Here is a 15,001-nt window from a genome sequence, read left to right as displayed (position 1 = left end):
ATTCTCTGAAATTGGAACAATGCTGATGAAGCAGCAAAAACTGTAAACGACCTTAACAGTCAAAAGTTTGATGATAAAGAATAGTATGGTGGTAAAGCAGAGAAAAAGAGAAGGTTTGGAATTGAAAAACGGATTGAGCAGACCATGAAGGAGGCTGTGGACAAATCACAAAGACTAAATCTACCTTCAAAGAATCCAAATGATTCAGAGTCTGCTGAAATCATTAAAGAATACCTTGCTCCTTACACTAAAACCTTTGCGGACAATATTCTTCATCATCATCTTATCTTAAATATTCTAAGATATCATCGTATCTCCCATTATAAATATCCTCCATATTTCTGAAGATAATTTTTGAAACCATTCTTATCTGAAATCATTACCTCTTCGCGCTATCTGTGTTACATCATAAAAGAAACTATTTTAATTTCTAAAATCTAAAAAAATTCGAAAAAATGGATGTTTTGAAGTAATGTTGGGAACTGAAGCATGAGTTAGTATAATATAATGACACTTGATCAACGTGATTATATTACAGTAAGTCATGTTGAGTTTCTAATGGAACGTGACAAAGGTTCACAGATCACACCCTCATCATAAACCATGTTACATAACTCTTTCATTCTATATAATCTCTAAATATATCAAGAAAATATATTTCTTGATGATTCGGTCTTTTCCGGATATTCTGGTAATTTGACAAGTCAGATTGTGCCATTACCGTTTCTTTCATAGAACATTAATTATGTTTATTCTGAAATTCATACCTACAAATTCTGGACCATTATTCGCTTGACTTAAGGTCGGGAAGAGAAAACGAAAGCATGAAGCTCCGAAATATAATGGAAAATAAAAGCCAGATAAAAACACATAAATTTACAAACCGTGTATATCAATGCGTATAGCAATATAAAGACACGGGAGAATGATAAATACAACTATCCCTAGAGCATAATAGAAATAAACAGATTCTTCTGGTGGGAGCTGGAAAAGAAGGATGAGTGTGGCAAACGTCAATATTAGGTCAAGAACCAGAACTGGATTAAACATTTTCACAATCTTTTGAATGTATTAATTGGGAAAGAAAGTAGGAGTGGTGAAAATAAATGGAACGGAAGAGGTCAATTTATAGCGAAATATCAGACATAGCAATCGAGGTAGATTACGCATTTAATCAAAGGAAATCATAATTTCCTTAATTCCCGAAGAATCAAATCTTATTTAGATAATGAAGATTTTCTATTCCTTAAATTCCGGAAATCAATCGTTACTACATCAAGAGATAAGACGCATCTCTATTCTCCATTTCACTCAATTACGATAACTTCTCTTATAAGCTCTGAGTAATTGGATTGTTTTATCCATATTACTCAACGGTAATAAAATTCTATTTATCAACTCATATTCGTCATGAAAACATTTTTATTGTTAGCCATTACGACCTCACTCAAATTTCGGGACGAAATTTCTTTAACGGGTAGGTACTGTAATGACCCAGAAATTTCGACTAAATTTAAACTTAATCTTTGTATGATTAACATTTCCGACACGATAAGCAAAGTCTGTAAAACTGAATCTCAAAATTTTTGAATTACTTTTATATATTTAAATACCCTTCGGTTGTTTTCGACGATTCGCGAACAATTATATGTAAATAGATACATATATACTATAACATGAAAAGGTAACAATGTATTAATTGTTTGATATCGTACATTAAACTTATTGGTTTAAATATCTATTTGAATGTATATGATAAGTTGAAATATTTATTATTAAAATTTATTTATAAATAACTTCCAATGTGTATTTAAAAACTGATTTATGTATATTAAAAAGATATATACATATATATAATAAACGATAGTAACATTCGTTTATTGATTCAATTGATATTTAGATAAGTTAACTAAAGCGTTTAAGATGAACCAGTTAAACACTAATTTGTTACAGTGTTTTCAAATTGCCACATTACTCAAAATGCTACAGTGTTTTCGAAAATCACTATTTGCTACAGTGAAATTGACTTTGCTACAGTGAATTGCTACAGTAAAATTTGACTTTGCTACAGTAAGTTTGCTACAGTAAAACGCTATTATAAAAATGTATTTTAACAAATAGCGAGACGATGATTTATAGAAGTAAATGACCAAAACACTCGAAAGTTTAAGATACACTTTGAGTGATATAATTAAGGGATAATTTAAGGCTATTGATAAGGCTAAAAAGGAACATATATTTCATAGCATTATCCCCCAAGAAAGACAGGATTTTAGTTGTAATTGTTCCATATTCAAGTAATATTCGTTTATATTTAATAAGTGCGAAGACAAAAGGCGAAAACGAAGAATTGAAGACGGAAAGGTCCAAAATGCTCAAATGTACAAGATACAATTAAAAAGGTTCAAATTATTGATGAAGAACGTCTAAAAATGACAAGAGTACAAGTTGCGGAACGCAAAGTACACGATATAAAATAGTACGCAAGGACGTCTGAAAATCCGGAACCGGGACCCGAGTCAAGAAGAAACGCCCGACGCAACGGACCAAAAATATCTAGTCTACTATGCACAAGAATAAAATATAATATATAAATAATTATATTAATTATTTATATATTTATATTTATTTTATATTATGTCGACAAGCTAGGAGCCAAAACAATGTGAGCTGTCCCTGGTCCTCATGCGAGTCGCATGGCCAGAAGGCCATTTCCATACGAGTCGCATGACTCCAGATTTCAGGCCAGGTTCTATAAATTGCAACATTTTCTGCCGAGTAAAGAAAGAAAAAAAAAACACACACATACATATTACTCCGTATTTATTTTATTTATTATTTATATTATTATTATTATTATTATTATTATTATTATTATTATTATTATTAATAAGATTATTATTAATCTTATTATTTTTTTTTATTATTAGTGTTATTATTTTTGCGATACAAAAATAATAATGTACATCAAATATTACGACGGAGTGCTGTCCAAGTAATTTTCAAAATGAGTTTTCGAGCAAGCTAGAGCTAAGGAAATTATGGGTTATTGCCAAGGAGGTTATGGGTAATGTTCGGGGTTATTTTTTGTGAATCAAACCTCGTGTTTATCATCTCCGATGCGTCTACGTGCTTTCCTGCAATATTGTATATCAATATTAAACAGTGAGTTTCATAAGATCCCTTTTACTCTCTACATTTTTGGGCTGAGAATACATGCAAATGCTTTATTAACCGATATACAATATTTATATGTGTGAGTTTCATAAGATCCCTTTTACTCTCTACATTTTTGGGCTGAGAATACATGCAAATTCTTTATTAACCGATATACAATATTTATATGTGTGAGTTTCATTTGCTCCCTTTTTAATTGCTTTTGCAATATATATTTTTGGGCTGAGAATACATGCACTTTATTTTAAACGCAATGGATACAAGTACATACTAAATTCTACACTGAGTTTGAACCGAAAATCCCTTAGCTTTGGTAACTGTTAACTGCCAGTTATAAGAACTGGTGGGCGCGAGTAGTAGTATATGGATCCATAGGGCTTGATATCCCCGTCCGAGCTAGAGCGCTAGCCTTTTAACGGACGTATGCTATTTGAGAAGCGTACACGTTGGTTTGCGTGTATTATTAAGATGATTATACAAAGGGTACAAATTATATAAACGTTAAAGTTTAGTTACCAGGGTGCTCAATTTTGTAGAACCGATTGATAAACGTTTCGGATGAAACAACTGAAATCTTGTGATCCACCTTTTATGTAAAACCTATTGATAAACGTTTTGAATAAAACAACTGAACTTTTGTAATCCACATTGATATACGGATTATGTGTAATATTAAAACTATGAACTCACCAACCTTTGTGTTGACACTTGAAGCATGTTTATTCTCAGGTTTCTAGAAGTCTTCCGCTGTTTGCTCATACGTGATACAAGTTATGTGCTTGGAGTCATACATGCTATATACAAGAAACTTGCATTCATCAAACCATTACCATGTATCTTATTTTGACTGTATTGTCAACAGATGTATTATTGTAAACCATTTAAATGGTGATTGTCTATACGTAGGAATCATCAGATGTAAAAAAACCTGGAATTTATATATTCATTTATGAAATACCTTTTCAAACGAATGCAATGTTACAAAACGTATCACATAGAGGTCAAATACCTCGCAATGAAATCAATGAATGACGTGTTCGTCCATATGGATTTGGAGCGATCGTCACACCATGCTAGTATGATATTGTGTAAAAACTGCATTCAAGAAACTTATTTTGTTGTAACATATTTGTATTGTAAACCATTATGTAATGGTCGTGTGTAAACATGATATTTTAGATTATCATTATTTGATCATCTACGTAAAGCTTTTTAAACCTTTATTGATGAAATAAAGGTTATGGTTTGTTTTAAAATGAATGCAGTCTTTGAAAAACGTCTCATATAGAGGTCAAAACCTCGCAACGAAATCAATTAATATGGAACGTTTTTAATCAATAAGAACGGGACATTTCAGTTGGTATCCGAGCGTTGGTCTTAGAGAACCAGAAAATTTGCATTAGTGTGTCTTATCGAGTTTGTTAGGATGCATTAGTGAGTCTGGACTTCGACCGTGTTTTCTTTAAAAATGATTGCTTAACATTTTTGTTGGAAACTATATATTATTAACATGTATATATTATGTGATATATTAATCTCTTAACATGTTTGATATTGTGTGATAGATGTCTACCTCTAGCACAAATCCCATTGACTCACCTAATAATAACGAAGAGTCGAATATATATTGGACTGATTCACAAGTTCCCGAAGAAGAACCGGAAGAAGAATCAGAACCGGAAGAAGAATTAGAACCGGAAGTGGAGGAACCGGAGGAGGAAATAGAACCGGTGGGGGAAATAATAAAACGGTTAAGTAAAAGAAAATCCTCAACCAACCGACCAAGGTTAATTATGGTCAATGGTGTTTCCGCCAAGGAAGCAAAATATTGGGAGGATTACCAATTCTCCGATGAATCGGATTCCGACGAGAATTCCGAAGATGTTATAGAAATTACCCCAACTGAATTTAAAAAGGCAAAAGAAAATAATAAGGGAAAGGGCATAAAAATAGAGAAATCTAATTCCAACCCCGATGAACTTTATATGTATCGTCAACCCCCGAAGCCCTTAAGTTGTAACAATGACCCGGGAACCTCTAAACCACCAAGTTTTTCTAAACCGTTGTGGAAAACGACAGCTCGTATTAGGGGAACATCATATATCCCTAGAAACTTGGCAAAACGAACCAAAACCGAAGAAGAAGAAGAAACGAGCGAGTCGGAATAAGATAGTTGTATTCGTGTAGTGTAATATATGTAATATAGTGTGCTTAAGCTTTATGATATATGTAAAAATTGCTTGTATTAATAAGTATTTTTTTATGAATCTAACTCTTGTCTATTTTACAGTATAAAAACACAAAATGGATAGACAACCCAATATTTTAAGAGACCTACCCGGAGACATGATTGATGAAATCTTGTCTAGAGTCGGTCAGAATTCTTCGGCACAACTATTTAAGGCGATATCAGTTTGTAAGACATTCGAAGAACGTTCCAAGAATGCCTTGGTTTATAAGAGACTTTCGTTTGAAAAATGGGGGATATCACATTGGGAAATCCATACGTTACGATGTGTTTACTTTGACGCATATATTGGGGGAACCCAAATGCTATTTTACGCAACGGGTTAAGAAATTATTTTGACTCAATGTATCCGAATATAGGACTTTATGATTTAGAAAAAGCGGCTAACATGCAACATAAAGAAGCATGCTATGCTTACGGGTTAGTAATGTTCGCTTCTCACCAAAGTGAGAAAAAGAACATCGGGCTACAACTATTAAACAAAACGTTCCCACAAGTGACGGAGTCGGTAATTGGGGTAAGAAATGAGGTTTTTAGGTTATTACGAGACTGTTGGTCATTACGTAACCCTCGTCCCTTTGACGACGTTACAACACGCTGTCTTATCAACGGCCATAACGGTTATGTTCCACAAGACCAAGGATGGGAAGTAGTCCTAGTAAAACCAGAATGCATGACTTGTTTCTGGACGTATGAATTACGTGTCTTTATTGCCTTTGCTGAACGACTTGTGTACTAGCTAGAATTATCTTCACAACTATCTTGTATCAAAGTTATTGTGTGCTATATTTCATGCTTTATGTAAAATAAGCGGTATTGTAAGTTTGTAAAATATTGTATAAAAGTTTGAACGCGAAATATTATTATAATCAGTTTTTCATATAGAATTGTAGTAGTTGAATTGTATATTAGCTACTAAGTATGAACTTAACGGGTAGGTACTACCCGAATTTAAACTTATAAAACGCTAATATGAAGAAAAAGCTTTTATAAATGAGTTCATATTATGCTACGAAATACTATTAACTACTCTTAATATTCTGTATGATTAACTTGTTCCATTTGACTATTTTGAAAGAAATGGCACCGACTACTCGACACACCGTGAATATGAATGAAGAGGAATTCCGCACTTTTCTAGCTTCAAACATAGCCGCAGTACAGGCTGCGCTACATACCAACAATAACCTTGGATCTAGCAGTACAGGAAATCGTGTAGGATCCACCTACAAAGAATTCATTGCCTGCAAACCTTTGGAATTTGATGGAACCAAAGGACCGATCGGATTGAAACTTTGGACCGAGAAGGTCGAATCGGTGTTTGCCATAAGTAAGTGTACTGAAGAGGACAAAGTGAAGTACGCTACGCATACCTTCACAGGTTCTGCGTTAACATGGTGGAATACCTATCTAGAGCAAGTGGGACAAGATGATGCGTACGCACTACCGTGGTCAGCATTCAAGCACTTGATGAACGAGAAGTACCGTCCCAGAACCGAGGTCAATAAGCTCAAGACAGAACTTAGAGGGTTACGAACCCAAGGATTTGATATTACCACGTACGAAAGACGATTCACAGAATTGTGCCTATTGTGTCCGGGAGCGTTCGAAGATGAGGAAGAGAAGATCGACGCGTTTGTGAAAGGATTACCGGAAAGAATCCAAGAAGATATAAGTTCACACGAGCCCGCCTCTATACAACAGGCATGTAGAATGGCTCACAAACTAGTTAACCAGATTGAGGAAAGAATTAAAGAACAGACGGTTGAAGAGGCCAATGTGAAGCAAGTCAAAAGAAAGTGGGAGGAAAACGGTGATAAGAATCACCAATACAACAACAACAGCAATTACAATAATAATCGCAACAATTATCCCAACAATCGCAACATCAATCGCAACTACAACAAACGGCCCAACAACAACAACAACAACAACAACAACAACAACAACAACAACAACAACAACAACAACAACAACAACAACAACAACAACAATAACAACAGCAACTACAACAATCATCCCAACAACAATAACAACCGCAACATCAACAACAACAATCAGAAGCAGCTATGCCAGATGTGTGAAAAGTATCACTCTGGGTTCTGCACCAAATTTTGCAACAAGTGTAAAAGAAATGGTCATAGTGCGGCGAAGTGTGAGGTCTACGGACCAGGGGTTAGCAGAACGAAAGGAACAAATGGTGTCGGAACGAGTAATGGCGGAGCAAGTTATACCAATGTAGTTTGTTATAAATGTGGAAAACCGGGCCACATTATTAGAAATTGCCCGAACCAGGAGAACACGAATGGACAAGGCCGCGGAAGAGTTTTCAATATTAATGCGGCAGAGGCACAGGAAGACCCGGAGCTTGTTACGGGTACGTTTCTTATTGACAATAAATCTGCTTACGTTTTATTTGATTAGGGTGCGGATAGAAGCTATATGAGTAGAGATTTTTGTGCTAAATTAAGTTGTCCATTGACGCCGTTGGATAGTAAATTTTTACTCGAATTAGTAAATGGTAAATTAATTTCAGCAGATAATATATGTCGGAATCGAGAAATTAAACTGGTTAGCGAAACATTTAAGATTGATTTGATACCAGTAGAGTTAGGGAGTTTTGATGTGATAATCGGTATGGACTGGTTAAAAGAAGTGAAAGCAGAGATCGTTTGTTACAAAAATGCAATTTGCATTATACGAGAAAAAGGAAAACCCTTAATGGTGTACGGAGAAAAGGGCAACACGAAGCTACATCTTATTAGTAATTTGAAGGCACAAAAACTAATAAGAAAAGGTTGCTATGTTGTTCTAGCACACGTTGAGAAAGTACAAACTGAAGAAAAGATCATCAATGATGTTCCCATTGCAAAAGAATTTCCCGATGTATTTCCGAAAGAATTACCGGGATTACCCCCACATCGATCCGTTGAATTTCAAATAGATCTTGTACCAGGAGCAGCACCAATAGTTCGTGCTCCTTACAGACTCGCACCCAACGAGATGAAAGAACTGCAAAGCCAATTACAAGAACTTTTAGAGCGTGGTTTCATTCGACCAAGCACATCACCGTGGGGAGCTTTTGTTTTGTTTGTCAAGAAGAAAGATGGTACATTCAGGTTGTGTATCGACTACCGAGAGTTGAACAAACTTACCATCAAGAACCGCTACCCACTGCCGAGAATTGATGACTTATTTGATCAACTACAAGGCTCGTCTGTTTATTCAAAGATTGACTTACGTTCTGGGTATCATCAAATGCGGGTGAAAGAAGATGATATTCCAAAGATAGCTTTCAGAACATGTTATGGTCATTACGAGATTATGGTCATGCCATTTGGTTTAACTAATGCACTAGCTGTGTTCATGGACCTTATGAACCGAGTGTGTGGACCATACCTTGACAAGTTTGTCATTGTTTTCATTGATGACATACTTATTTACTCAAAGAATGACCAAGAACACGGTGAACATTTGAGAAAGGTGTTAGAAGTATTGAGGAAGGAAGAATTGTACGATAAGTTTTCAAAGTGTGCATTTTGGTTGGAAGAAGTTCAATTCCTCGGTCACATAGTGAACAAAGAAGGTATTAAGGTGGATCCGGCAAAGATAGAAACTGTTGAAAAGTGGGAAACCCCGAAAACTCCGAAACACATACGCCAGTTTTTAGGACTAGCTGGTTACTACAGAAGGTTCATCCAAGACTTTTCCAGAATAGCAAAACCCTTGACTGCATTAACGCATAAAGGGAAGAAATTTGAATGGAAGGATGAACAAGAGAAAGCATTTCAATTATTGAAGAAAAAGCTAACTACGGCACCTATATTGTCATTGCCTAAAGGGAATGATGATTTTGTGATTTATTGTGACGCATCAAAGCAAGGTCTCGGTTGTGTATTAATGCAACGGACGAAGGTGATTGCTTATGCGTCTAGACAATTGAAGATTCACGAGCAAAATTATACGACGCATGATTTGGAATTAGGCGCGGTTGTTTTTGCATTAAAGACTTGGAGGCACTACTTATATGGGGTCAAAAGTATTATATATACCGACCACAAAAGTCTTCAACGCATATTTAATCAGAAACAACTGAATATGAGGCAGCGTAGGTGGATTGAATTGTTGAATGATTACGACTTTGAGATTCGTTACCACCCGGGGAAGGCAAATGTGGTAGCCGATGCCTTGAGCAGGAAGGACAGAGAACCCATTCGAGTAAAATCTATGAATATAATGATTCATAATAACCTTACTACTCAAATAAAGGAGGCGCAACAAGGAGTTTTAAAAGAGGGAAATTTAAAGGATGAAATACCCAAAGGATCGGGGAAGCATCTTAATATTCGGGAAGACAGAACCCGGTATAGGGCTGAAAGGATTTGGGTACCAAAATTTGGAGATATGAGAGAAATGGTACTTAGAGAAGCTCATAAAACCAGATACTCAATACATCCTGGAACGGGGAAGATGTACAAGGATCTCAAGAAACATTTTTGGTGGCCGGGTATGAAAGCCGATGTTGCTAAATATGTAGGAGAATGTTTGACGTGTTCTAAGGTCAAAGCTGAGCATCAGAAACCATCAGGTCTACTTCAACAACCCGAAATCTTGGAATGGAAATGGGAAAACATTACCATGGATTTCATCACTGAATTGCCAAGGACTGCAAGTGGTTTTGATACTATTTGGGTAATAGTTGATCGTCTCACCAAATCAGCACACTTCCTGCCAATAAGAGAAGATGACAAGATGGAGAAGTTAGCACGACTGTATTTGAAGGAAGTCGTCTCCAGACATGGAATACCAATCTCTATTATCTCTGATATGGATGGCAGATTTATTTCTAGATTCTGGCAGACATTACAGCAAGCATTAGGAACTCGTCTAGACATGAGTACTGCCTATCATCCACAAACTGATGGGCAAAGCGAAAGGACGATACAAATGCTTGAATACATGCTACGAGCATGTGTTATTGATTTCGGAAACAGTTGGGATCGACATCTACCGTTAGCAGAATTTTCCTACAACAACAGCTACCATTCAAGCATTGAGATGGCGCCGTTTGAAGCACTTTATGGTAGAAAGTGCAGGTCTCCGATTTGTTGGAGTGAAGTGGGGGATAGACAGATTACGGGTCCGGAGATAATACAAGAAACTACCGAGAAAATCATCCAAATTCAACAAAGATTGAAAACCGCCCAGAGTCGACAAAAGAGCTACGCGAACAGTAAAAGAAAAGATATAGAGTTTGAAATTGGAGAAATGGTCATGCTTAAGGTTTCACCTTGGAAAGGCGTTGTTCGATCTGGTAAACGGGGGAAACTAAATCCAAGGTACATTGGACCATTCAAGATTATAGATCGTGTCGGACCAGTAGCTTACCAACTGGAGCTACCTCAACAACTCGCGGCTGTACATAACACTTTCCACGTCTCAAATTTGAAGAAATGTTTTGCTAAAGAAGATCTCACTATTCCGTTGGACGAAATCCAAATCAATGAAAAACTTCAATTCATTGAAGAACCCGTCGAAATAATGGATCGTGAGGTTAAGAGACTTAAACAAAACAAGATACCGATTGTTAAGGTTCGATGGAATGCTCGTAGAGGACCCGAGTTCACCTGGAAGTGTGAAGATCAGATGAAGAAGAAATACCCGCATTTATTTCCAGAAGATACGTCAACACCTCCAACTGCTTAAAATTTCGGGACGAAATTTATTTAACGGGTAGGTACTGTAGTGACCCGAACTTTTCCATGTTTATATATATATTAAATGAAATTGTTATTTACATGATTAAGTGTTTCCAACATATTAAGCAATCAAACTTGTTAAGACTTGATTAATTGAAATAGGTTTCATATAGACAATTGACCACCCAAGTTGACCGGTGATTCACGAACGTTAAAACTTGAAAAAACTATACGAGGACATATATATGGTTATATATATAGTTAACATGATTTTATTATAAGTATGTATCTCATTAGGTATTTTAACAATGAGTTATATACATAAAAATGAGACTATTAAATTAAGAAACTCGAAAACGATATATATAACGATTATCGTTATAACAACGTCTTACTAGGTACATATGAATTATATTAAGATATTGATACACTTGGTTAATTATGTTAAATGATAAGTAAATATATTATTAAGTGTATTAACAATGAAATACATATGTAAAAATAAGACTACTAACTTAATGATTTCGAAACGAGACATATATGTAACGATTATCGTTGTAACGACATTTAACTGTATATATATCATACTAAGATATATTATATATCATAATATCATGATAATATAAAAATTTAACATCTCATTTTTTATAATAAACAATGGGTTAACAACATTCAACAAGATCGTTAACCTAAAGGTTTCAAAACAACATTTACATGTAACGACTAACGATGACTTAACGACTCAGTTAAAATGTATATACATGTAGTGTTTTAATATGTATTTATACACTTTTGAAAGACTTCAATACACTTATCAAAATACTTCTACTTAACAAAAATGCTTACAATTACATCCTCGTTCAGTTTCATCAACAATTCTACTCGTATGCACCCGTATTCGTACTCGTACAATACACAGCTTTTAGATGTATGTACTATTGGTATATACACTCCAATGATCAGCTATTTGTAGCCCATGTGAGTCACCTAACACATGTGGGAATCATCATTTGGCAACTAGCATGAAATATCTCATAAAATTACAAAAATATGAGTAATCATTCATGACTTATTTACATGAAAACAAAATTACATATCCTTTATATCTAATCCATACACCAACGACCAAAAACACCTACAAACACTTTCATTCTTCAATTTTCTTCATCTAATTGATCTCTCTCAAGTTCTATCTTCAAGTTCTAAGTGTTCTTCATAAATTCTACAAGTTCTAGTTACATAAAATCAAGAATACTTTCAAGTTTGCTAGCTCACTTCCAATCTTGTAAGGTGATCATCCAACCTCAAGAAATCTTTGTTTTTTATAGTAGGTTATCATTCTAATACAAGGTAATAATCATATTCAAACTTTGGTTTAATTTCTATAACTATAACAATCTTATTTCAAGTGATGATCTTACTTGAACTTGTTTTCGTGTCATGATTCTGCTTCAAGAACTTCGAGCCATCCAAGGATCCGTTGAAGCTAGATCCATTTTTCTATTTTCCAGTAGGTTTATCCAAGGAACTTAAGGTAGTAATGATGTTCATAACATCATTCGATTCATACATATAAAGCTATCTTATTCGAAGGTTTAAACTTGTAATCACTAGAACATAGTTTAGTTAATTCTAAACTTGTTCGCAAACAAAAGTTAATCCTTCTAACTTGACTTTTAAAATCAACTAAACACATGTTCTATATCTATATGATATGCTAACTTAATGATTTAAAACCTGGAAACACGAAAAACACCGTAAAACCGGATTTACGCCGTCGTAGTAACACCGCGGGCTGTTTTGGGTTAGTTAATTAAAAACTATGATAAACTTTGATTTAAAAGTTGTTATTCTGAGAAAATGATTTTTATTATGAACATGAAACTATATCCAAAAATTATGGTTAAACTCAAAGTGGAAGTATGTTTTCTAAAATGGTCATCTAGACGTCGTTCTTTCGACTGAAATGACTACCTTTACAAAAACGACTTGTAACTTATTTTACCGACTATAAACCTATAATTTTTCTGTTTAGATTCATAAAATAGAGTTCAATATGAAACCATAGCAATTTGATTCACTCAAAACGGATTAGAAACGAAGAAATGGCGAGTAAAACAAGATTGATAAAAACTACTCATTTTACCTACGTGAAAGTTAGTAATAAATCTATTCCAACCATAACCTAATCAACTTATATTGTATATTATGTAATCTTGAGATACCATAGACACGTATACAATGTTTCGACCTATCATGTCGACCCATCTATATATATATATTGCGGAACAACCATAGACACTCTATATGTGAATGTTGGAGTTAGCTATACAGGGTTGAGGTTGATTCCAAAATATATATATAGTTTGAGTTGTGATCAATATTGAGATACGTATACACTGGGTCGTGGATTGATTCAAGATAATATTTATCGATTTATTTCTGTATATCTAACTGTGGACAACTAGTTGTAGGTTACTAACGAGGACAGCTGAATTAATAAACTTAAAACATCAAAATGTATTAAAAGTGTTGTAAATATATTTTGAACATACTTTGATATATATGTATATATTGTTATAGGTTCGTGAATCAACCAGTGGCCAAGTCTTACTTCCCGATGAAGTAAAAATCTGTGAAAGTGAGTTATAGTCCCACTTTTAAAATCTAATATTTTTGGGATGAGAATACATGCAGGTTTTATAAATGATTTACAAAATAGACAAAAGTACGTGAAACTACATTCTATGGTTGAATTATCGAAATCGAATATGCCCCTTTTTATTAAGTCTGGTAATCTAAGAATTAGGGAACAGACACCCTAATTGACGCGAATCCTAAAGATAGATCTATTGGGCCTAGAAAACCCCATCCAAAGTACCGGATGCTTTAGTACTTCGAAATTTATATCATATCCGAAGGGTGTCCCGGAATGATGGGGATATTCATATATATGCATCTTGTTAATGTCGGTTACCAGGTGTTCACCATATGAATGATTTTTATCTCTATGTATGGGATGTGTATTGAAATATGAAATCTTGTGGTCTATTGTTACGATTTGATATATATAGGTTAAACCTATAACTCACCAACATTTTTGTTGACGTTTTAAGCATGTTTATTCTCAGGTGATTATTAAGAGCTTCCGCTGTCGCATACTTAAATAAGGATGAGATTTGGAGTCCATGCTTGTATGATATTGTGTAAAAACTGCATTCAAGAAACTTATTTTGTTGTAACATATTTGTATTGTAAACCATTATGTAATGGTCGTGTGTAAACAGGATATTTTAGATTATCATTATTTGATAATCTACGTAAAGCTTTTTAAACCCTTATTGATGAAATAAAGGTTATGGTTTGTTTTAAAATGAATGCAGTCTTTGAAAAACGTCTCATATAGAGGTCAAAACCTCGCAACGAAATCAATTAATATGGAATATTTTTAATCAATAAGAACGGGACATTTCAATCTTGGTGGGCACTAGCGGTGAAACAGTAGGCCCGCATGTGGTATGCTGCGACCAGGTACCTATTTATAGTACCACGGTTTCAATCCCTCCGCAGACGCAGAGTGTTCAGCAGAATTCATCGTTTACACCATTGCAACCTTGGCAACCACCGCGTCCAATTTCGCAGTTTTTGACTCCTGCGGATGCGCAGGCATTACTTAATAGTTGGGGGTTCGGTGTCATTCCGGATGCCAATTCTCATTGGACGACGATAACCGCAGAACAGCAAAGCACTGCGCATACGGTTGGGCTTATAGCGGCATATCCTCAGGTCTCGCAGGCATCTACGCCACAGGTTTCGGCACCTCTTCAGCTACCCGTATACTCTGCGCTGGCAAGCCTGCCTTCTTTTCCAACGCATC

This window comes from Rutidosis leptorrhynchoides, chromosome 7 (assembly GCF_046630445.1).
Source record: "Rutidosis leptorrhynchoides isolate AG116_Rl617_1_P2 chromosome 7, CSIRO_AGI_Rlap_v1, whole genome shotgun sequence".
In the NCBI taxonomy this organism is placed as follows: domain Eukaryota; kingdom Viridiplantae; phylum Streptophyta; class Magnoliopsida; order Asterales; family Asteraceae; genus Rutidosis; species Rutidosis leptorrhynchoides.
Note: the sequence above shows the minus strand (reverse complement) of the source record.